Source organism: Schistocerca piceifrons, chromosome 4, assembly GCF_021461385.2.
Source record: "Schistocerca piceifrons isolate TAMUIC-IGC-003096 chromosome 4, iqSchPice1.1, whole genome shotgun sequence".
In the NCBI taxonomy this organism is placed as follows: domain Eukaryota; kingdom Metazoa; phylum Arthropoda; class Insecta; order Orthoptera; family Acrididae; genus Schistocerca; species Schistocerca piceifrons.
Genome location: NC_060141.1, coordinates 50,939,240 through 50,961,753, shown reverse-complemented (window position 1 = coordinate 50,961,753; position 22,514 = coordinate 50,939,240). Strand labels below are relative to the sequence as shown.

The following is a 22,514-nucleotide window of genomic DNA, read 5'->3' as shown; positions in this document are numbered from 1 at the left end:
GACTACTTGGAGACCATTTTCAGCTGCCGGCCGCTGTGGCCGTGCGGTTCTAGGCGCTTCAGTCTGGAACCGCGTGACCGCTACGATCGCAGGTTCGAATCCTGCCTCAGGCATGGATGTGTGTGAGGTCCTTAGGTTAGTTAGGTTTAAGTAGTTCTAAGTTCTAGGGGACAGATGACCTCAGATGTTAACTCCCATAGTGCTCAGAGCCATTTGAACCATATCCAAGTCTATATGGCCCAACAGTCACCCTCTTCAGACTCTGACGTTGCTAACCATGGTACAGGTACTGATGCCAAGTCGAATGCGGTGGACTTGGTGCTCTCCAACGGTCGAGCTTCCTGGAGGGCGTAATTCAGCTGCTATCGCCTTCAAGACTGGGGGCGGGATCTCTGATTTCCATCTGGGGACGTGCAGCCGCTTGTCCGCCGTGGCCTGTACCGGCAAATTTCTTGCCGCCCGTCTCTGCTCTAAGCTGACCCTGCTACTGGGAGCTGCCACATTTCCGCGGGGTCACTGGCATGATCGTGTCCGCCTTGGATGCCCTAGCCCAGGGCTGCGACAGGGCCGCTAAGGGGCGCTTTTGATGCGGAGCTCTTCTCCTGTCCCAACAGCTGCCTCGTCATTCCATAGCGTCTGCAGACCTCCGAGTGCAGACTGCAGCGCCTTCCTCAACTGGACGTACGCTCTTTATGTGCCGTTGGTGCTGCCATCCTCAGGCAACGACACGACAAACATATTTTGAGCAATAAATGATTGGTTTTCCAGTGCTATCTCTGTGACGTTTGATCGGGCGTATAATAGGCACCCACTCACCACCGAACTGTAACCCACCCTTCAACCTGACCACGATCTCCCTCGACCACTATTTACCACAGTGGCTTATCAACTTTTTTTTTATTCCACAAAAACAGTAACAAAAATGGCTACAATGAAATGACATAAATAAGGTGACAGATAATTGCAGTCATAAATTACAGCATCCAAAGAATGAGGAATCATATTCAGTCTTTAGCAGTAGCATACATTTAGCACCTTTACTGTCACCTTCAACTGGTGGCAGTCCAGCAGGCATATTTTCTTCTTCTGCAGCCTGAGGTTCCTCATAATCACTTCCCAGACCCAAATTAATCATTCAGTAAATCCTTGATATGTGTTCCTTCCAGGTTAAATTACATGGACAGAAGAGAAGTCCCGAACAGCGACATCGTAAAGTCCTTCACTGCCTTGTAATTTTTGTCAGTTCCAGCCTTCTAAACGCATCCTTAGGAAGTTCAAGATCTTCCTTTATATCAGGCACCAGATGCTTGTCGCCATATTCTTGTATCTGCATTACTACTGATTTATTTTTCATGTGTGACTTGCAGGTGAGGTTAGGGTCGGGAACGTGACCCAATCCATCCCATCTCTACGAGGAATCCAGTTTGTAACCTATACCCGTTCTGTTGAAGGCAGCTCGGTGCATGTTACCATATTTCTTATTGTGATTCTGATACTTGTGTTTTCTCGAATGCATTTTCCATATACGTCTTGTATTCAATATGTTCATCGCTCCCAATATTGTTAAAAACATAACTTGTATATTTGGCCATTAACCAAATCACTGCCTTATTTTTTGCCTGAGGGTAGTAACTTTCTTCTGATCTGAAGAAAATGTTAGTCGGTACTTTGTTTGCTGAAGTTCTTGTTATTTGAGCAATTTTCTCCCTGGTCCACCTGCAGTTGATAATGCGATATCCACATGTGTAACGATGAGGCACACTATCAACAGGTTGCATTTGCTGCAGAAGTTAGTCACTTAAACCGATGGCAAAGAGACGCTCATTAGTGCTGATGATGTTATTGACTACCTTGCACCACGCTGTTCTCACGTCAAACGAAAGAAGATCGCTACTGATGTTTTTCCATGCTATTCCAGCGCATTTACATACTATGTTATTTTTCTTTTCATGCTTCCGTCTTTCAGTGAAAATCGCCGTTGCTGCAACATTTTGGGAATTTAAAAGTTTTTTGCTGAGATAACTTAGTTCAAGATGTGTTTTAGCTTAAAATTTATTTTTTGTATATTTATCGGCGGCTCTACACTTTCTGGCCTGACAGTGTCGTATAGTTTTGCTGTAGTACACCCTGGATCATTACACATTATGCTCCATGTTCGTTTGATATACAGTGCCATCGCTTTAGACTTGATGTCGGTTAGACCCATTCTTCCATTGCTTGGATCCAAAACTGATGTCTTCACCGGCACTCGAAGCAATTCCCCATTCCACAAGAACTTTGCTAAGGTAGACATCAACTTGGTCGTTATAGCAGTCATCTGGATTGGTCTCACACAGCTGAAACATTTCCGCTGCTGCCCCCTGTTCGTCGGACTTTTTGAATGGGATTCTGCCGAACCCAGTCGAAAACGACCACTGAATGTAGGAAATGTCATGCGATCCATGTATACAGGTTGATCAAAAATGTAAAGGCAGGTAGATGGGACTTAAATAGGCAGATTTCCTGTAGGAATGTGTGTGAGTCAACGACACATTACAGTGCTAGCGTGTGCAGCAGTGTGAATCACAAGAATCTGAGAGGGCGTGTAAAGACAAAGGACATCAGAAATTTATTAATAATTTACAGGAGCTGCTCGAAAGAGCGGCTACCAATAGTGATGTACGATTCACAGCAACGGTGCATGTACTGGTGTAGATTAGAAACGACATCAGGCATGTCGATCATATGTCCAGCAGCAACAGACACGCGGGGAACTAGATCTTCTTCAGATGTGATGGGACTCTCATACACCAGGCTTTTCATCTGACCCCACTAGAAAAAATCCACGCAGGTTAAATCGCGAGAACGCGATGACCAGGAAACTGGATCGCCCCGTTCTATCCACTGCTGGCCGTAGACAGCAACAGATGATTCGTGACGATTCGACTGAAATGAGTTGGGGCTCCATTCTGCTGGAGCCGCATTCGTCAGCGAGCAGCTTGACTGCTAGAGGAATATTGCTCACAAGTTCAGATGAGACCTCCTGTAGGAAGCTGTTGTCTGTATGGCCAGTTAAACGAATAGGCAAAATGTACAGTGCTACTAAGTTATTGTGCACAATAGCTGCCCAAACATTAATGGAAAACGTTTCTCAGTAGGCCTGTGCTGTTGTGCCACGTGGGTTACCATGAGCCCACAGGTGAGAATAACTGATGTTCAACGTAACCGTCTGTGTAAAGGTAGCCTCATTAGTACATAAAACACCTGCAGGGAAGGTTTCATTAACTACAGTCTGCTGTAGGTATAAACGAGCAAAGTTGAGATGTGGAAAGTAATCGTTTCATTGGCTGTAGTATGCTGTAGATACCAAAGAGCAAAGTTGAGACGTGGAAGATAATCATCAGGGGTCACTCTCTGTAAATGATACGGATGCATTCCGCCTTGATGTAAAGTCTTCAGAACACTTTGACGGTTCACACCCAAGGACGTCCTGCAGCTCTCGAAGAATTATCCTCAACTTTGTGTAGTACTCTGTCTTCCACCGCAGGAGTTTTGCGATATCTTCGAATGTCAGATCCACGCCTGGATGCATAAAACGATCCACTCGTGCGTACCTCCCTATGAAGACGCTCGAATATACGGTGATTCGCCTGATTCCTTTACGAGAAGCACTCCGTGTACATCCTTTGTGTAGCCAAGTTTGCGGACCCGCCATATATTTGGGGTGTGCCGGGTGCGCAAAGATGAGCGGCGGTGCTTTCGTTGTGAAACCGACCAAGTAATGTGATCGACTAAGAACACTATGCGAGTACCTACGAAAAACTCACGCTTGAACAGTTAGTAAATGGATGTACTTCAAATTTTGTTTTCATATCCAAAATACTTTTCTTTAGGGTGGCGGAGGTGGCCCCACTTTGATTTTGTTGTTATTTCATGCTGCATGGTAGGACGGCAGCGAGGTTCTTTCCAGAACAGTTATCATGTGTCAGGACGTACTATGCTTATTATGTGAATAATAAATTTCTGTTTCTCCTACCTTCCTTCATATAAAATAAATAAATAACAACACCTCACATAAAAAAAAAAAAGTTTGGTAGAGCACTTGCCCGCGGAAAAAAAAAGAAAAAAACGGACCAGGTACGTGGCTGGGAATCGGGAAACCCGGGTTCGAAAAAAAAATAAAGGAAACCCGGGTTCGATTCCCGGCTGGGTCGGAAACTTAAAAAAAAAAAAAAAAAAAAAATTTCCTTGTGCAGCCCCGCATATGAAATGCATGTCGGCTAGCTCCGCATTGGTCGATGCATGCTGCTCGATATCCTTGCAGGAATTGATGAATCCAGCTAGCGAAGCGTTTTTGTACGCCGCAGTCATCAGCGCTCTGACCAGCTTAAACAAACATTACCACACACGCAATCCTATACGACATCTGCTTATTTCGGTCCCCTCTACCTGCCATTAAGTCTTTGACATATACACTCCTGGAAATGGAAAAAAGAACACATTGACACCGGTGTGTCAGACCCACCATACTTGCTCCGGACACTGCGAGAGGGCTGTACAAGCAATGATCACACGCACGGCACAGCGGACACACCAGGAACCGCAGTGTTGGCCGTCGAATGGCGCTAGCTGCGCAGCATTTGTGCACCGCCGCCGTCAGTGTCAGCCAGTTTGCCGTGGCATACGGAGCTCCATCGCAGTCTTTAACATTGGTAGCATGCCGCGACAGCGTGGACGTGAACCGTACGTGCAGTTGACGGACTTTGAGCGAGGGCGTATAGTGGGCATGCGGGAGGCCGGGTGGACGTACCGCCGAATTGCTCAACACGTGGGGCGTGAGGTCTCCACAGTACATCGATGTTGTCGCCAGTGGTCGGCGGAAGGTGCACGTGCCCGTCGACCTGGGACCGGACCGCAGCGACGCACGGATGCACGCCAAGACCGTAGGATCCTACGCAGTGCTGTAGGGGACCGCACCGCCACTTCCCAGCAAATTAGGGACACTGTTGCTCCTGGGGTATCGGCGACGACCATTCGCAACCGTCTCCATGAAGCTGGGCTACGGTCCCGCACACCGTTAGGCCGTCTTCCACTCACGCCCTAACATCGTGCAGCCCGCCTCCAGTGGTGTCGCGACAGGCGTGAATGGAGGGACGAATGGAGACGTGTCGTCTTCAGCGATGAGAGTCGCTTCTGCCTTGGTGCCAATGATGGTCGTATGCGTGTTTGGCGCCGTGCAGGTGAGCGCCACAATCAGGACTGCATACGACCGAGGCACACAGGGCCAACACCCGGCATCATGGTGTGGGGAGCGATCTCCTACACTGGCCGTACACCACTGGTGATCGTCGAGGGGACACTGAATAGTGCACGGTACATCCAAACCGTCATCGAACCCATCGTTCTACCATTCCTAGACCGGCAAGGGAACTTGCTGTTCCAACAGGACAATGCACGTCCGCATGTATCCCGCGCCACCCAACGTGCTCTAGAAGGTGTAAGTCAACTACCCTGGCCAGCAAGATCTCCGGATCTGTCCCCCATTGAGCATGTTTGGGACTGGATGAAGCGTCGTCTCACGCGGTCTGCACGTCCAGCACGAACGCTGGTCCAACTGAGGCGCCAGGTGGAAATGGCATGGCAAGCCGTTCCACAGGACTACATCCAGCATCTCTACGATCGTCTCCGTGGGAGAATAGCAGCCTGCATTGCTGCAAAAGGTGGATATACACTGTACTAGTGCCGACATTGTGCATGCTCTGTTGCCTGTGTCTATGTGCCTGTGGTTCTGTCAGTGTGATCATGTGATGTATCTGACCCCAGGAATGTGTCAATAAAGTTTCCCCTTCCTGGGACAATGAATTCACGGTGTTCTTATTTCAATTTCCAGGAGTGTAGTTTAGTACCAAACTGTATACTGTTAACATCTACATGTTGCAAATTCTTTTGTAACTGTCTATTACTGTGCATTTTAACGTAATCACATACAATTGCAAGAGTCAATCGATAAGTCGCTTAGGTTTTTTCATTGCGATCGTATTCTTTGGTATTCAGTTTATCCTGTGTAATGGCTGTTAACGCCATCCGGGTTTTTGATCGGTACGTTATTGGTGCTTAGACAGTTTAGCACCTGATACCAACGCTTTCACCCTTCTATTTACAGTTAGTTGCATGCTCACATTAGTGAACTTTGCTTTATATTTTATTGTTAAGTGCGAGTACGTATTGCTCTTTAATGCATGAAACAATATACATTAACATTTCTTACGTTGTATTTTTTTGTCTCGCCATAGCTTTACTCTGATCGTGATGTATCAGAACGCCTAACGGTGAACAAATTAACTTACGACCAAGACGTTTACAAAATCATATCTTTACCGAATTTCACCTGGACATATCGCTGCGTAGATCAGTGTTATGAAGCATTTCATGCCATAGGGAATTGTCCATGTTTGCTTGTAGACCTCTTGTTTTAATTTTCTCCTGCGATAAACGTCTAGAGCCGGCCGCTGCGACCGAGTGGTTCTAGGCGCTTCAGTCCGGAGCCGCGCTGCTGCTACGGTCGCAGGTTCGAATCCTGCCTCGGGCATGGATGTGTGTGATGCTCTTAGGTTAGTTAGATTTGAGTAGTTCTAAGTCTAGGGGACTGATGACCTCAGATGTAAAGTCCCATAGTGCTCAGAGGCATTTGAACCATTTTTTCACTCTCATAATTGTCAATAGTTATCACAGTGTCGCATCTGCCCTGGCCACCGCTGTCACCATATCTCAGTACTTCTGATCCTTTGTGTTCTGCTTTTTGAAGAGAAGGATAGGCACTTGGTGCAGGGAGTGGTAACTGACCGTTAACATAGACAAATGTAATGTATTGCGAATACATAGAAAGAAGGATCCTTTATTGTATGATTATATGATAGCGGAACCAACACTGGTAGCAGTTACTTCTGTAAAATATCTGAGAGTATGCGTGCGGAACCATTTGAAGTGGAATGATCATATAAAATTAATTGTTGGTAAGGCGGGTACCAGGTTGAGATTCATTGGGAGAGTGCTTAGAAAATGTAGTCCATCAACAAAGGAGGAGGCTTAAAAAACACTCGTTCGACCTATACTTAAGTGTTGCTCATCAGTGTGGGATCCGTACCAGGTCGGGTTGACGGAGGAGATAGAGAAGATCCAAAGAAGAGCGGCGCGTTTCGTCACAGCGTTATTTGATACGCATGATAGCGTTACGGAGATGTTTAGCAAACTCAAGTGGCAGACTCTGCAAGAGAGGCGCTCTGCATCGCGGTGTAGCTTGCTGTCCAGGTTTGGAGAGGGTGCATTTCTGGATGAGGTATCGAATATATTGCTTCCCCCTACATACACCTCCCGAGGAGATCACGAATGTAAAATTAGAGAGATTCGAGCGCGCACGGAGGCTTTCCGGCAGTCTTTCTTCCCACGAACCATACGCGACTGGAACAGAAAAGGGAGGTAATGACAGTGGCACGTAAAGTGCCCTCCGTCACACACCGTTGGGTGGCTTGCGGAGTATAAATGTAGATGTAGATGTGAAAGCGCTATTCATTTTCAGCATCGTTCCATACACTTGCCACTATTTTGTAAGAAGAATGGTAGAACCTTCTCTTGAAAAGCATACACGAGCTCTATTCTTCCATTCCGAGACAACTGGAAGCTGTTCTGTATGGCAACTGGTTTCCCACACCAAGATGGGCTTAGTAATGTGTTGTGATTTTGGTGTCTCCACATTTTTGTCGAACGCTTGTACCAACGCCACCTACGAGCAAAGCATAATTCGAGTGCTGTGACGTCATGCTCTGCGGCTGAGGCAACCCCACGCACAAAGGCGGGGAGACGCTGTTTCACTCACTGTTTAAACCAAGACAGACGTGAACGGAAACAAGAAAACCTCCTACAAGTATGCGAGTACTGCGTACTCTGTTGCACTACTTTGTGAATAATGAAAGGTCTCATAACAAATTAAAGTGAAAAGAGCTATAGAAATGTAGTGGCCTGTGTATTTAAAGACGATGTATCTAGCGCCTAGTTTTGAGCACTGACATCTTCTTGTCGAAAATTCGAATTTACTATTAGGTAACGCTCAAATCAAAATTAAGACATTACAATACATTTCCTTCCTTTTGTCAAGCCCCATCGCCAGTCTTGTAAAGGCCTCGTCGCTACTGCTGTAGGGGCCGAGTTGCCCCTGTTACGGTTCGTGAGTTCGTTCAGAATGGTTCAAATGGCTCTGAGCACTATGAGACTTAACATCTGAGGTCATCAGTCCCCTAGAACTTAGAACTACTTAAACCTAACTAACCTAAGGACATCACACACATCCATGTCCGAGGCAGGATTCTAACCTGCGACCGAAGCGGTCGCGCGGTTCCAGACTGTAGCGCCTAGAACCGCTCGGGCACCCCGGCCGGCTGTGAGTTCGTGAAACGGGTTCTGGTGCAGTACACCGCTAAGACAATTTCTCCCTGCCACTATTACATAGCTATGCCCCAGGGTCAGGTTACAGGATAGGGGAACGAAGGCTCTACAACACTCCAACAAAGTAGTAACGAAGTCACACAAATGAGTTAAGAAGGTTTACTTGTCTTTGTGACTAGTTGAATAAAGAAGGCTGCAACGCTGCTTGTAATATAACACAAAGAATGAGATCCTCAATGGATCAGTGCAAATAATCGTAGGTAAACATCACAGCACAAAGTAAATGCAATTTACAGCAACTGTCTGTTCACTCCGAAGAGTTCACTAGACGACGTTCCATGTCTAAGTCAGTCCTGGAAGATGATCTATAACCAAGTGGGCGAGAGCTGCTATCTTACGAGTAGGCTTCTGTCCGTTGTCTTCCGGTCATTGGCCGATTGTATTCGGCCGGCAATTGGCAGAGGCGAAGTCGATATCTCCATCCTCTGCGCCGCATGTAGCGCTGGTGGAACTCGCGCAAGTTGCGAGTCTCTATGTCACTGGCACCAACTCACATCTTTACGACTGTGGTGCTTTTGTGTTGGCTATGTCTTGTTCGGACGACACAGCACTTCCAAATTCGTACACAACTGATGAAGTAAAGCTTTATCGACTTTTTTTCATTGAAGCGCGCAATAAAACGGCAAATATGGTACTGAGAATGTTCCATTTTAGTGAGAACATAAACAAATTCTCCAGTCAGATTGTAAAAATATATTCAGTGTAATTAACATAACTAATAAAAACACAGACACACACGCGCACACACACACACACACACACACACACACACACACACACACACACACACACGCACACGCACACACACGCGCGCGCAGTGATAGAAGGAGGCGGGGAGGGAGTCGCACAGAGGTATCTTCACGAAATGTTTATTTGCTAGTAATTTCATGTGTGACAAGACGCAGTTACAAATCAGTTATTCACCCTTTTATACGAGTAAATAGTTATATTCTTGGCGACATTTATATTATTTTTTTTCGGTTTGCAAAACTAAGAGGGTTGGAACTTTAATAGTGGCAACTATTTATTTACAGCTCGTACCAAACAGATAAGTGTTTCAAAGTTTTAATGACCTCCAAAGTAGTCACCGGCATTGTGTATAACCCGTTGCCAGCGACGTGGAAGTCGTAGGATACTCTTAGCAGTGCCAGTTGTGTTGACAGTTCGAGCGGCTCGCTCTACGGCCTGACGAAGGTGTACCAGTTCTGAAGCGAATGCCGTGAAGTGTTTCCTTCAATTTAGAAATCGGGTTGAACTTACTAGGGCTTAAGTGAAGGGAGTGCAGTAGGTGGTATAGCACTTAGCAGCCCAATCAGTCAAACAAATCAGTAATAACTTGCACTGTATGTGTTTCCGCATTGTCCTGCAAAATGAAGGTCAGGTCCTGCAGAAATGTCATCACATCTGTCCCTATCCTGTCCATTTTTGGAACACAACGTACCACCACCTTAGAGACAAAAGTAATGACACTTTCTGCAGGACTTGACAATCATTTTGCAGCATAAGGCTCAAGCACATACAGTGCAAGTTGTTACTGATTTGTTTGACTAATGGGGCTACTAAGTGCTATACCACCTACTGCACTCCCCTGACTTAAGCCTTCGTGAGTTCAACTCGATTTCTAAACTGAAGAAAATACTTCATGGCGTAGGCTTCAGAACTGCTACAAATTCATCTGGCAATAGACTGCGCCGCTCGAACTGTCAACACAACTGGTACTGCTAAAAGTATCCTACGACTTCGACATCGCTGCCAACGGGTTATACACAATGCTGGTGACTACTTTGAAGGCCAGTAAAACTTAGAAAAAACGTATCTATTTTGTACGAGCTGTAAATAAATAGTTGCCACTATTAAAGTTCCAACCTTAGTAGTCAACGAAACATTTGCGCATCTAATCATTATATCACTTGTTACAGATTCAAGTTTGTGGCTGTTTATACAAACAAAACCAAGGAACTAGTGTCTGGGCAACTTTCACAAGCACACCCCTCTGATTTGCTTGCTGTAGAAACAACGTTTCATTTTCCTTAAGGGTCCTTGCTTGGATATGTTAGAGCTCCCCATCTGTTATCACTACATAACTCGTCTGCTTGTATCATTTCCTGAGACTGCGGAAATCTTTGCAATATATACATTGAATTTCTTAAGCGGCTGGTGTGAACAATAACCTGACACACAATGGAGTAATGGCCAAGTATTTTCCTCTATTTCATCTACATCATTATCATCTACTTTTTTTTTGGTCATCAGTCTACTGACTGGTTTGATGCGGCCCGCCACGAATTTCTTTCCTGTGCTAACCTCTTCATCTCAGAGTAGCACTTGCAACCTACGTCCTCAATTATTTGCTTAACGTATTCCAATCTCTGTCTTCCTCTACAGTTTTTGCCCTCTACCACTCCCTCTAGTGCCATGGAAGCCATTCCCTCATGTCTTAGCAGATGTCCTATCATCCTGTCCCGTCTCCTTATCAGTGTTTTCCACATATTCCTTTCCTCTCCGATTCTGCGTAGAATCTCCTCATTCCTTACCTTATCAGTCCACCTAATTGTCAACATTTGTCTGTAGCACCACATCTCAAATGCTTCGATTCTCTTCTGTTCCGGTTCTCCCACAGTCAATGTTTCACTACCATACAATGCTGTACTTCTGACGTACATCCTCAGAAATTAAGGCCGGTATTTGATATTAGTAGACTTCTCTTGACCAGAAATGCCTTTTTTACCATAGCGAGTCTGCTTTTGATGTCCTCCTTGCTCCGTCCGTCATTGGTTATTTTACTGCCTAGGTAGCAGAATTCCTTAACTTCACTGAGTTCGTGACCATCAATCCTGATGTTAAGTTTCTCGCTGTTCTCATTTCTACTACTTCTCATTACCTTCGTCTTTCTCCGATTTACTCTCAAACCATACTGTGTACTCATTAGACTGTTCATTCCGTTCAGCAGATCATTTAATTCTTCTTCACTTTCACTCAGGATAGCAATGTCATCAGTGAATCGTATCATTGATATACTTTCACCTTGTATTTTAATTCCACTCTTGAACCTTTCTTTTATTTCCATCATTGCTTCCTCGATGTACAGATTGGAGAGTAGGGGTGAAAGGCTACAGCCTTGTCTTACACCCTTCTTAATACGAGCACTTCGTTCTTGATCGTCCACTCTTGTTATTCCCTCTTGGTTGTTGTACATATTGTATATTACCCCTACTTTTTTCAGAATCTCGAACAACTTGCACCATTTTATATTGTCGAACGCCTTTTCCAGGTCGACAAATCCTATGAAAGTGTCCTGATTTTTCTTTAGCCTTGCTTTCATTATTAGCCGTAACGTCAGAATCGCCTCTCTCGTCCCTTTACTTTTGCTAAAGCCAAACTGATCGTCACCTAGCGCATTCTCAATTTTCTTTTCCATTCTTCTGTATATTATTCTTGTAAGCAGCTTCGATGCATGAGCTGTTAAGCTGATTGTGCGATAATTCTCGCACTTGTCAGCTCTTGCCGTCTTCGGAATTGTGTCGATGATGCTTTTCCGAAAGTCAGATGCTATGTCGCCAGACTCATATATCCTACACACCAACGTGAATAGTTGTTTTGTTGCCACTTCTCCCAATGATTTTAGAAATTCTGATGGAATATTATCTATCCCTTCTGCCTTATTTGACCGTAAGTCCTCCAAAGCTCTTTTAAATTCCGTTTCTAATACTGGATCCCCTGTCTCTTCTAAATCGACTCCTGTTTCTTCTTCTATCACATCAGACAAATCTTCACCCTCATAGAGGCTTTCAATGTATTCTTTCCACCTATCTGCTCTCTCCTCTGCATTTAACAGTGGAATTCCCGTTGCACTCTTAATGTTACCACCGTTGCTTTTAATGTCACCAAAGGTTGTTTTGACTTTCCTGTATGCTGAGTCTGTCCTCCCGACAATCATATCTTTTTCGATGTCTTCACGTTTTTCCTGCAGCCATTTCGTCTTAGCTTCCCTGCACTTCCTATTTATTTCATTCCTCAGTGACTTGTATTTCTGTATTCCTGATTTTCCAGGAACATGTTTGTACTTCCTCCTTTCATCAATCAACTGAAGTATTTCTTCTGTTACCCACGGTTTCTCCGCAGCTACCTTCTTTGTACCTATGTTTTCCTTCCCAACTTCTGTGATGGCTCTTTTTAGAGATGTCCATTCCTCTTCAACTGTACTGCCTACTGCGCTATTCCTTATTGCTGTATCTACAGCGTTAGAGAACTTCAAACGTATCTCGTCATTCCTTAGTACTTCCGTATCCCACTTCTTTGCGTATTGATTCTTCCTGACTAATGTCTTGAACTTCCGCCTACTCTTCATCACTACTATATTGTGATCTGAGTCTATATCTGCTCCTGGGTACGCCTTACAATCCAGTATCTGATTTCGGAATATCTGTCTGACCATGATGTAATCTAATTGAAATCTTCCCGTATCTCCCGGCCTTTTCCAAATATACCTCCTCCTCTTCTGATTCTTGAACAGGGTATCCGCTATTACTAGCTGAAACTTGTTACAGAACTCAATTAGTCTTTCTCCTCTTTTATTCCTTGTCCCAAGCCCATATTCTCCTGTAACCTTTTCTTCTACTCCTTCCCCTACAACTGCATTCCAGTCGCCCATGACTATTAGATTTTCGTCCCCCTTTACATACTGCATTACCCTTTCAATATCCACATACACTTTCTCTATCTGTTCATCTTTAGCTTGCGACGTCGGCATGTATACCTGAACTATCGTTGTCGGTGTTGGTCTGCTGTCGATTCTGATTAGAACAACCTGGTCACTGAACTGTTCACAGTAACACACCCTCTGCCCTACCTTCCTATTCATAACGAATCCTACACCTGTTATACCATTTTCTGCTGTTGTTGATATTACCCGATACCCATCTGACCAGATAACCTTGTCTTCCTTCCACTTCACTTCACTGATCCCTACTATATCTAGATTGAGCCTTTGCATTTCCCTTTTCAGATTTTCTAGATTCCCTACCACGTTCAAGCTTCTGACATTCCACGCCCCGACTCGTAGAACGTTATCCTTTCGTTGATTATTCAATCTTTTTCTCATGGTAACCTCCCCCTTGGCAGTCTTCTCCCGGAGATCCGAATGGGGGACTATTCCGGAATCTTTTGCCAATGGAGAGATCATCATGACACTTCTTCAATTACAAGCCACATGTCCTGTGGATACACGTTACGTGTCTTTAATGCAGTGGTTTCCATTGCCTTCTGCATCCTCATGTCGTTGATCATTGCTGATTCTTCCGCCTTTAGGGGCAATTTCCCACCCCTAAGACAAGGGAGTGCCCTGAACCTCCATCCGCTCCTCCGCCCTCTTTGACAAGGCCGTTGGCAGAATGAGGCTGACTTCTTATGCCGGAAGTCTTCGGACGCCAATCATCTACTACTAAACAGAAATGTGGCGGCAGCTGAATCTTTCAAATCTGGGATTCCACAACCAGCAGATAAACATGAAGAGGCCTTATAAGGACATCACCAAGCGCTTTGGATTTACTACAAGAGAATCCAAGCTTTGTGCCCTTAATATTCCCTCTGATTCAAATACTATCCTTAAAGAGAGATGATAATTTCCGCCTTTAGGTGGAGATATTTCCCAAACGTGTCGTCTAAACTGTCTGTCTGTATTTTCCCAAAAAGCAAATACATTTTGTTTTTCTCACACAGCCAGGAATTACTAAATTCAAGCAAGGCTACAGTAGTAGGCTAAGGACCAAAATGTGTTTCTCTATTCGATTTCCTTACATCAGTGAAATCTTCCCACACACACAACAATGGCAGAAATTTTCTCAAAAAATTCTGAATATATTTTAAATAGACGGTTACATGTTCCTGGAAAACATTTCTTAGCCACTGAACTGTAAGCAATGGTTTAACATTTACGACATCCAACTATTGACTTACTATTTCTATGAATGTGGCAGCACTCCCCCAGTTTTCATTTCTTTTCCTTGAGTCTAACTGGTCCAAAGCAACAACTAAAAGGTTCTTAAAAATACGCAATTCTAACTTCACACTTTGGTGTTCAACTGAATTTGGGTGTAAGGATTTATACAGGGTGTTTCAAAAATGACCGGTATATTTGAAACGGCAATAAAAACTAAACGAGCAGCGATAGAAATACACCGTTTGTTGCAATATGCTTGGGACAACAGTACATTTTCAGGCGGACAAACTTTCGAAATTACAGTAGTTACAATTTTCAACAACAGATGGCGCTGCAAGTGATGTGAAAGATATAGAAGACAACGCAGTCTGTGGGTGCGCCATTCTGTACGTCATCTTTCTGCTGTAAGCGTGTGCTGTTCACAACGTGCAAGTGTGCTGTAGACAACATGGTTTATTCCTTAGAACAGAGGATTTTTCTGGTGTTGGAATTCCACCGCCTAGAACACAGTGTTGTTGCAACAAGACGAAGTTTTCAACGGAGGTTTAATGTAACCAAAGGACCGAAAAGCGATACAATAAAGGATCTGTTTGAAAAATTTCAACGGACTGGGAACGTGACGGATGAACGTGCTGGAAAGGTAGGGCGACCGCGTACGGCAACCACAGAGGGCAACGCGCAGCTAGTGCAGCAGGTGATCCAACAGCGGCCTCGGGTTTCCGTTCGCCGTGTTGCAGCTGCGGTCCAAATGACGCCAACGTCCACGTATCGTCTCATGCGCCAGAGTTTACACCTCTATCCATACAAAATTCAAATGCGGCAACCCCTCAGCGCCGCTACCATTGCTGCACGAGAGACATTCGCTAACGATATAGTGCACAGGATTGATGACGGCGATATGCATGTGGGCAGCATTTGGTTTACTGACGAAGCTTATTTTTACCTGGACGGCTTCGTCAATAAACAGAACTGGCGCATATGGGGAACCGAAAAGCCCCATGTTGCAGTCCCATCGTCCCTGCATCATCAAAAAGTACTGGTCTGGGCCGCCATTTCTTCCAAAGGAATCATTGGCCCATTTTTCAGATCCGAAACGATTACTGCATCACGCTATCTGGACATTCTTCGTGAATTTGTGGCGGTACAAACTGCCTTAGACGACACTGCTAACACCTCGTGGTTTATGCAAGATGGTGCCCGGCCACATCGCACGGCCGACATCTTTAATTTCCTGAATGAATATTTCGATGATCGTGTGATTGCTTTGGGCTATCCGAAACATACAGGAGGCGGCGTGGATTGGCCTCCCTATTCGCCAGACATGAACCCCTGTGACTTCTTACTGTGGGGACACTCGAAAGACCAGGTGTACCGCCAGAATCCAGAAACAATTGAACAGCTGAAGCAGTACATCTCATCTGCATGTGAAGCCATTCCGCCAGACACGTTGTCAAAGGTTTCGGGTAATTTCATTCAGAGACTACGCCATATTATTGCTACGCATGGTGGATATGTGGAAAATATCGTACTATAGAGGTCCCCAGACCGCAGCGCCATCTGTTGTTGAAAACTGTAACTACTGTAATTTCGAAAGTTTGTCTGCCTGAAAATGTACTGTTGTCCCAAGCATATTACAACAAACGGTGTATTTCTATCGCTGCTCGTTTAGTTTTTATTGCCGTTTCAAATATACCGGTTATTTTTGAAACACCCTGTATGTTCAAATAACGCCATATTTTTCTTTTAAATATAGTTCCTTCAGTGCTGTGACGGAAGTAAGACCTTCCCTCAAGTTATCACTAAAGACAGGAAAGCACAGAGTTTGGTGCTTTTGGTTATACCAGTTGTTGCGGATCCTTTTTAAACTGTGAACAGTATCCACAAAATAAAAAACTGAGCGGCCTGCAGAAGACTGTATGGGATTAATATGTTTTATCTTAACACTAGGTGGGTCAGAAAAGTATGTAATAGCTTTTTTATTAATTGCACTGTTATCAGCTACTACTCGCACCACCTGAATGCCAGCTGCTTCTAGTTTCATAAGTATATTTTCAATGAGCGGAAAAAAGACCGTCAGCTTGAATTGTGTGAACTGAGAGAATATGCATCACATCTTTGAAAACTAAATCCATGTTCTGGATCATGAAAACGTAGGCACTAGTTGCACACAAAAGATTGTCAGTGTTAAATGCACTACAGACGTCATTTCCACCTTTATAATCAAGTTGGGACTTCAACTGGATCTCTTCAATCAATAGTAGAGTTTTGTCGTTTACAGATAAAGATCCAGCCTTGTTTGTTATGTCATTAAGAAATTGGTCACTTCGCGACTTAATGAGTGGGTTTGTTGAAAGCTTACTACAAAGTATTGATAAAGTATTTGGTCTCGGAATGTAAAAAATGCAAGCACTTCTCATTACCGTGTATGTATGTGGAGTCATAAGTACCTTAATGACCACAAAATCATTAAATCACTTTTTAATCTTGTAAATGAAACCTGTTCCTTCGAAAATTTACTAGTATCTCCAGTTCCAGGTAACTTTCCTAACAGCTTCCAAAATGTTTTCAGTGGAGGACAAACTCGCTTCAAAAGGAGCCTCAATTACATTAAAAAACACATATATTTCTTTCAGAACGTACTAGCTGCATGAATCTCACTTACTTTCATTAGTATCAGCAGCTTTCCAGCATGCTTTAAGTCAACATCATTAATAAAGTCAGAAATAAATTATTATTCACGAGTATAAATACATAACACACAACCGTTAGGTAAGGATTATCCTTAACTGACACGAGACACAAACTGTTTGGTCTGTTTTTCATGTGTTTTCACAATCACGTAATTTAGCTTAAAATTCTTCTAAATTGCTAAAAGCCGTCTCAATTGATTTTTCATGCTATTTTACAGTCTGCTGCATGGCTATCTCGAGGGCACTGTATTCCAAACGTTTTCGACGACTATATGAATCATCTAGAGTAAATGCCTGATTCAATGACATTCAATTAGGATACCATGACAATTTTAACGGGTGAGCATCTGGATATAAAGAGATAAACACAACATTAAAAAAGCAATTAGTTATTATGTACTTGTATGTAGTGGACTACAATGAACATGTGAATAACTTAAGAAACTGGTACTTTAATTTAGATTTTTTTAAAAAGTGAATACAAGAATTTTCTGCTAAGTAATACATAAATTCTCACCCTCCTTTCTTTAAATGTGGACAGTCCAAATGTGTCCTAAGGAGTTTGCTAGTACGTTGTTCGTAAGTTCTGGTACTTCTTTAAATGTCGTCTGCATTCAAACGCAATTCCACACCTCAAAAGAAGCATACATCTCACTGTTAATCTAGGCACAGGATGCGAACGGATAAAGGAAAACTGACTCAAGACTGCAAAAATTGAGGTTATACAATGTTTCGTTATTCTTAACATATTGGTTAGTTTTCAGTTTTGCAACATTAAGTTATTAAACGGAGTAACCGTACATTAATCAAGATAAATGTGCAGGTCTTGTGAATGGCTGAGACCCATTTCTGTCTTACGTCTTTGCAGGTGGGAATGTGAACACACTAAATTTAGGTCCATTATCAGTGGCGGCTGCTGCGTAAGAGCACATGAACATACTATTTGTTGACACCTTGCGGATTTATTGGTTATGTTTTTTAATGCTGTTAAACGTAACGTAGATGCGGTAATCTGAAATATGCGGCACGAAATCTACCGCGCTATGGTACACTTCTACTGTAGCATCAGGGACTCGAACCCATCTTCAGCTGTGCACATTTTAAGGGGCTTTTATGGATGCGTAACTTGCCTTACGAGTAAAATACATACGGGTTTGCTAAGCAACGTGCACAGTTCATGGCGTGCACAGCTAGCCCTTAACACTCCAGCACAAGTTGAGCTCAATGCCGACAGGTGGTAGCACACAGCAGCAAACTTTCATCCTCATTCGCTTAGCGTAAATCCCGCTAGGCGGCAGTACATTCCTCACATATACCGATTCATCCACCTCACATATACCGATTCATTCACTATATGGTAAAATTAGATTGGACGTCAGCATACGTTACAGTTATACTGATAGCAAAGCCTATTTTGTGGGTTACATTAAATGTATTCGTAGTTGCGAATATGGATAACCATCAACTATATAATAGAATGACAATAACGAAAACTTGTGCCGAACCGGGACTCGAACCGGGATTTCCCTCTTACCGCGAGCGGTCGCCTTACCATTTGGCTATCCGTGCACGAGTCATGGCTAGACCCAAACTTCCATATGTCGTCAACCATACGTCGACGAGCTATACTCCCATATCCATTATGTATATTGCTGCACAGGGAGACAATTTACTTGGAAATCGCTTGCTCGGTGTCGGCAGATAAATACGATATTGCAGTGCCTGTGTTAGTCCGCTTTGCATGTCCGAAGGAACTTTACATCGCAGTTCGGAGTAACAGGCACTGCAATATCGTATTTTGTGGGTTTCTGTATTAGCTGTAGTGTATATGGCTCAAATGGCTCTGAGCACTATGGGACTTAACATCTGTGGTCATCAGTCCCCTAGAACTTGGAACTACTTAAACCTAACTAACCTAAGGACATCACACACATCCATACCCGAGGCAGGATTCGAACCTGCGACCGTAGCGGTCACGCGGTTCCAAACTGAAGTGCCTAGAACCGCACGGCCACACCGGCCGGCCCTGTAGTGTATAAAGTTTGGCGTTTTGTCGTACGGTAATCTATTTGAGGCGACGAGAACCGTAAGGGTCTAAAGCACATCATCATCGACTGTGAGGTCGTAGCATTTATTCATACTTTTGACATCCGTTGATCTTATGGTGAGTGAGGTTTATATGTGCTGTAGGTCGACATTGCATACACGAGTAAGGACGTTCACGACAAGCGATCTCAGTTTCTTTGACACTCACTTAAATGTAGGATCGACTACGGTTTATTTTACGCCCTTATGGTTCTCAGCGCCTCATTTGTATTCTAGTCAAGTGACCATATTGGCAGGAAAAACTACTTGAATTAAATCATCTCCAAAACGGTAGTTTACTAATGGGAATCGTCTTCCATGTGCAACTCTGTTGAATCTATTTAAGTACAAACAGAAAAGAAAATTACCAGCAAACTTTAGTAACAAAGGAACTAAGGCCGCTCGGCGCAGGTCCGTTGATTGAAAAAGTGACGTAATCAAATAAGCGCGACTACAAGAGAACATTTAACAAAGAAGTGTACAATAGGCATAAGTTGTTGTGCGAGTGCAACGTGAGAATGTCTGATTTTCAGCCCAGAAGTTAATTTGTGGGCTAGTACAGGTGTTAGAGATCTTTTATGTTGGTCTAAAAAACAAAAAGGCACAAAAATTTCCACACAAATGCGAAACGGTGAGTAGCGAAAACATAGATTATTTCGTTCTTGCCCTAAACTGTATTTAATTATGCACAAAACAACAAAATTCCACAAAAACAATTCTTTCTTCTGTCAAACAAGTGATACATATTATTATTACTATTACTATTATTATTGGCAGTGGCTATAGTTGTACGGGCAACGGCCTTGCCGCAGTGGATATACCGATTCCCGTCAAACCATCGAAGTTAAGCGCTGTCGGGCGTGGCCGGCACTTGGATGGGTGACCATCCGGGCTGCCATGCGCTGTTGCCATTTTTCGGGGTGCACTCAGCCTCGTGACGCCAATTGAGGAGCTACTCGACCGAATAGTAGCGGCTCCGGTCAAAGAAAACCATCATAACGACCGGGAGAGCGGTGTGCTGACCACATGCCCCTCCATATCTACATCCTGAGCTGAGGATGACACGTCGGTTGGATGGTCCCAATGGGCCACTTGTGGGCTAAAGACGGAGAGCTACTACTGCTACTATAGTTGTATAAATTTGTTTGTAATCATAGGTGTTATACAACAATTAATTTCACACTCTCAGATTTATCTAAATCTAAAAATTTACGAACACTCAGAGTGTATATTTGCGAGCCCCCACGGTCCGTTATCATAATTTTCCCTAAAATCTGGCGTCCTTTTGAATAGACACTAAGTTACACTCAGAAACATGTATTTCAACAGTGACGCACAAAATCTCCACGTTGCTTTAAAACTGCCGTGTGTACCAGAGACAGGACTGGTCAAACGATACTCGCGTTCGAACAGGCTCGAGACTTTCCGATACGACGCGCGTCGATACAATATCGGGCGTGGTCGAACGATCACGTGACATTTGGCTCGCGACGTGAGTGCAAGAGGTACGCAAGAAACTACGAACTAGCCACAACTGTTGGGAACTAAAATCGTCGGGACATTTATATCTCTGATTAATAATACTCCTTGTAAGACATAACATGTTGTAAACTCTTTCGTTATATGTATGTTCTGTGACTCTTACATAAAATGCTGTGTTTGAATAAAAATCGCTGCTTACTACTGTGATTCACGGCATAAGAATTGGTGTCAAAATCCGGGAAGAGATTTCCACGATTGCTGTTGCGAACCAAGAATTTTGGACGCACGTCACGTGGCAATACCACGAGGGAGTTTATTACAGCAATTTGTCAGGCAAGCAGCGAACTCTCCGACGACAACCGCTTGCACACACAGTTAAGTTCAACTGAATTATCACGCCACATATTTTGTAACTACTACTCATTACATTATTGCCCCTCTGTACTGCTATTGTAGCTGATCGAATGGCGCTTTAACCGATTATCAGATCTTGCGCTACGCTTGTAGATTGTTTATGACTGGTCCTGTCATCTGTTAGTTGTTTGTCAAACTACGTACTATCTTGTCCACGTAGACAATTTCCCTAACTTCATGATGTCTTTCACGGAAAACGCTAATAGCATCCGATGTGTTACAACACCTGAAAAGAGTACGGGCGAGAGCAAGAGCTAATATTACACGTATTTTGAACGAGAAACACAATTGCCACTGAAAATTATGAATATTCCAAAGATAGATTGCAGGAACTATTTAATACACAAACAGATTTTGATAACTAAATACACGATCTTTTTGATGACGCTGGTTATGCTGCTGATGGATTCAAATGTGACGAATATACCTATAGACGCAGCCAAGTGTGCTATTGTGCGCACGTCACGGAGAAGAGAGGGGAACTTACGAATTTCATGGCTGACACTACCATCAGTGATAAATAAACTGCTATGACCGTCACTTAAACTGTTCCACCATCTATTATCAGATTGCCCACTGCAAAACGTGTGACGTCTTCCGGAAATTATGAGAACTAGGCTCATTTTTAGAACAATTCCAGCAATCGTTTGCTTAAGATTCCACGATATCAACCATTCATAAACAAATATTTATGGTTAGAAAGGGAACCAAAGTATTTAGCCGCATATAAAGAAACCAAGAGAATGCCCATTGCATGCTATGGCGATAAAAACAGAATTATACAAGCTCACCTGACTTATTTAGAATCTATTAAGCATATTCAATTTCCGAATGCAGAATTCTTTATTTTTACATTTATCGAGTGCAACCACTGCATCCAAGCTTTGCGCGCGCTCGGTGAACGTGTAAATGTTTATGGTCGCATACTAACACTAAGAATTCTGAGAACTTTTCCCGGTGATATCTACCGACACTGGCTCATTCACGTCAAGCAAACCGGTCCTTCAGAAGGGGACATGCTTCACTTGATGGAATTTATAGGAACAGAAATAGACGCAGCGCTTGCTTCGCAGAAGATCCGCCGTGACAATAGAACGTTGACTTCACTTCCACATCTGCATCCCTTCGTGTCCGCGCTAGTCACAAACAAACATTTCCCAAGGGCAATAAAAACTACGATCCATTTTGCGTCTTTTGCGAAGAACGTGGCCATTGGGCCCAAGAATGTAATATAGTTACTGACCTCACTGAAAGACAACATAAATTAAAAAGTACTAACCGATGCTTCCTTTGCCTAAACAGAGGACATAAAGTGTCAGATTTCGTGAGGAGGGTAGGGCATTTTGCGCTAGCTGTAAAAAACCACATCATAAGTCGATATGCGTCGAAGTTACGAAGTGTAAGAAAGCAGCACAGAACAACGTCAC

At 43.7% G+C, this 22,514-nt stretch overlaps 1 protein-coding gene and 1 pseudogene across 2 annotated transcripts in view; one reads left to right on the top strand and one right to left on the bottom strand.

Moving 5' to 3' along the window:
• The window catches only part of LOC124795386 (band 7 protein AGAP004871), a 470,831-nt gene that overhangs the window by 347,411 nt on the left and 100,906 nt on the right, over window positions 1-22,514 (bottom strand). The gene's annotated exons all lie outside the window — the stretch shown is intronic.
• Window positions 19,985-20,102, top strand: LOC124797033 (annotated as a pseudogene).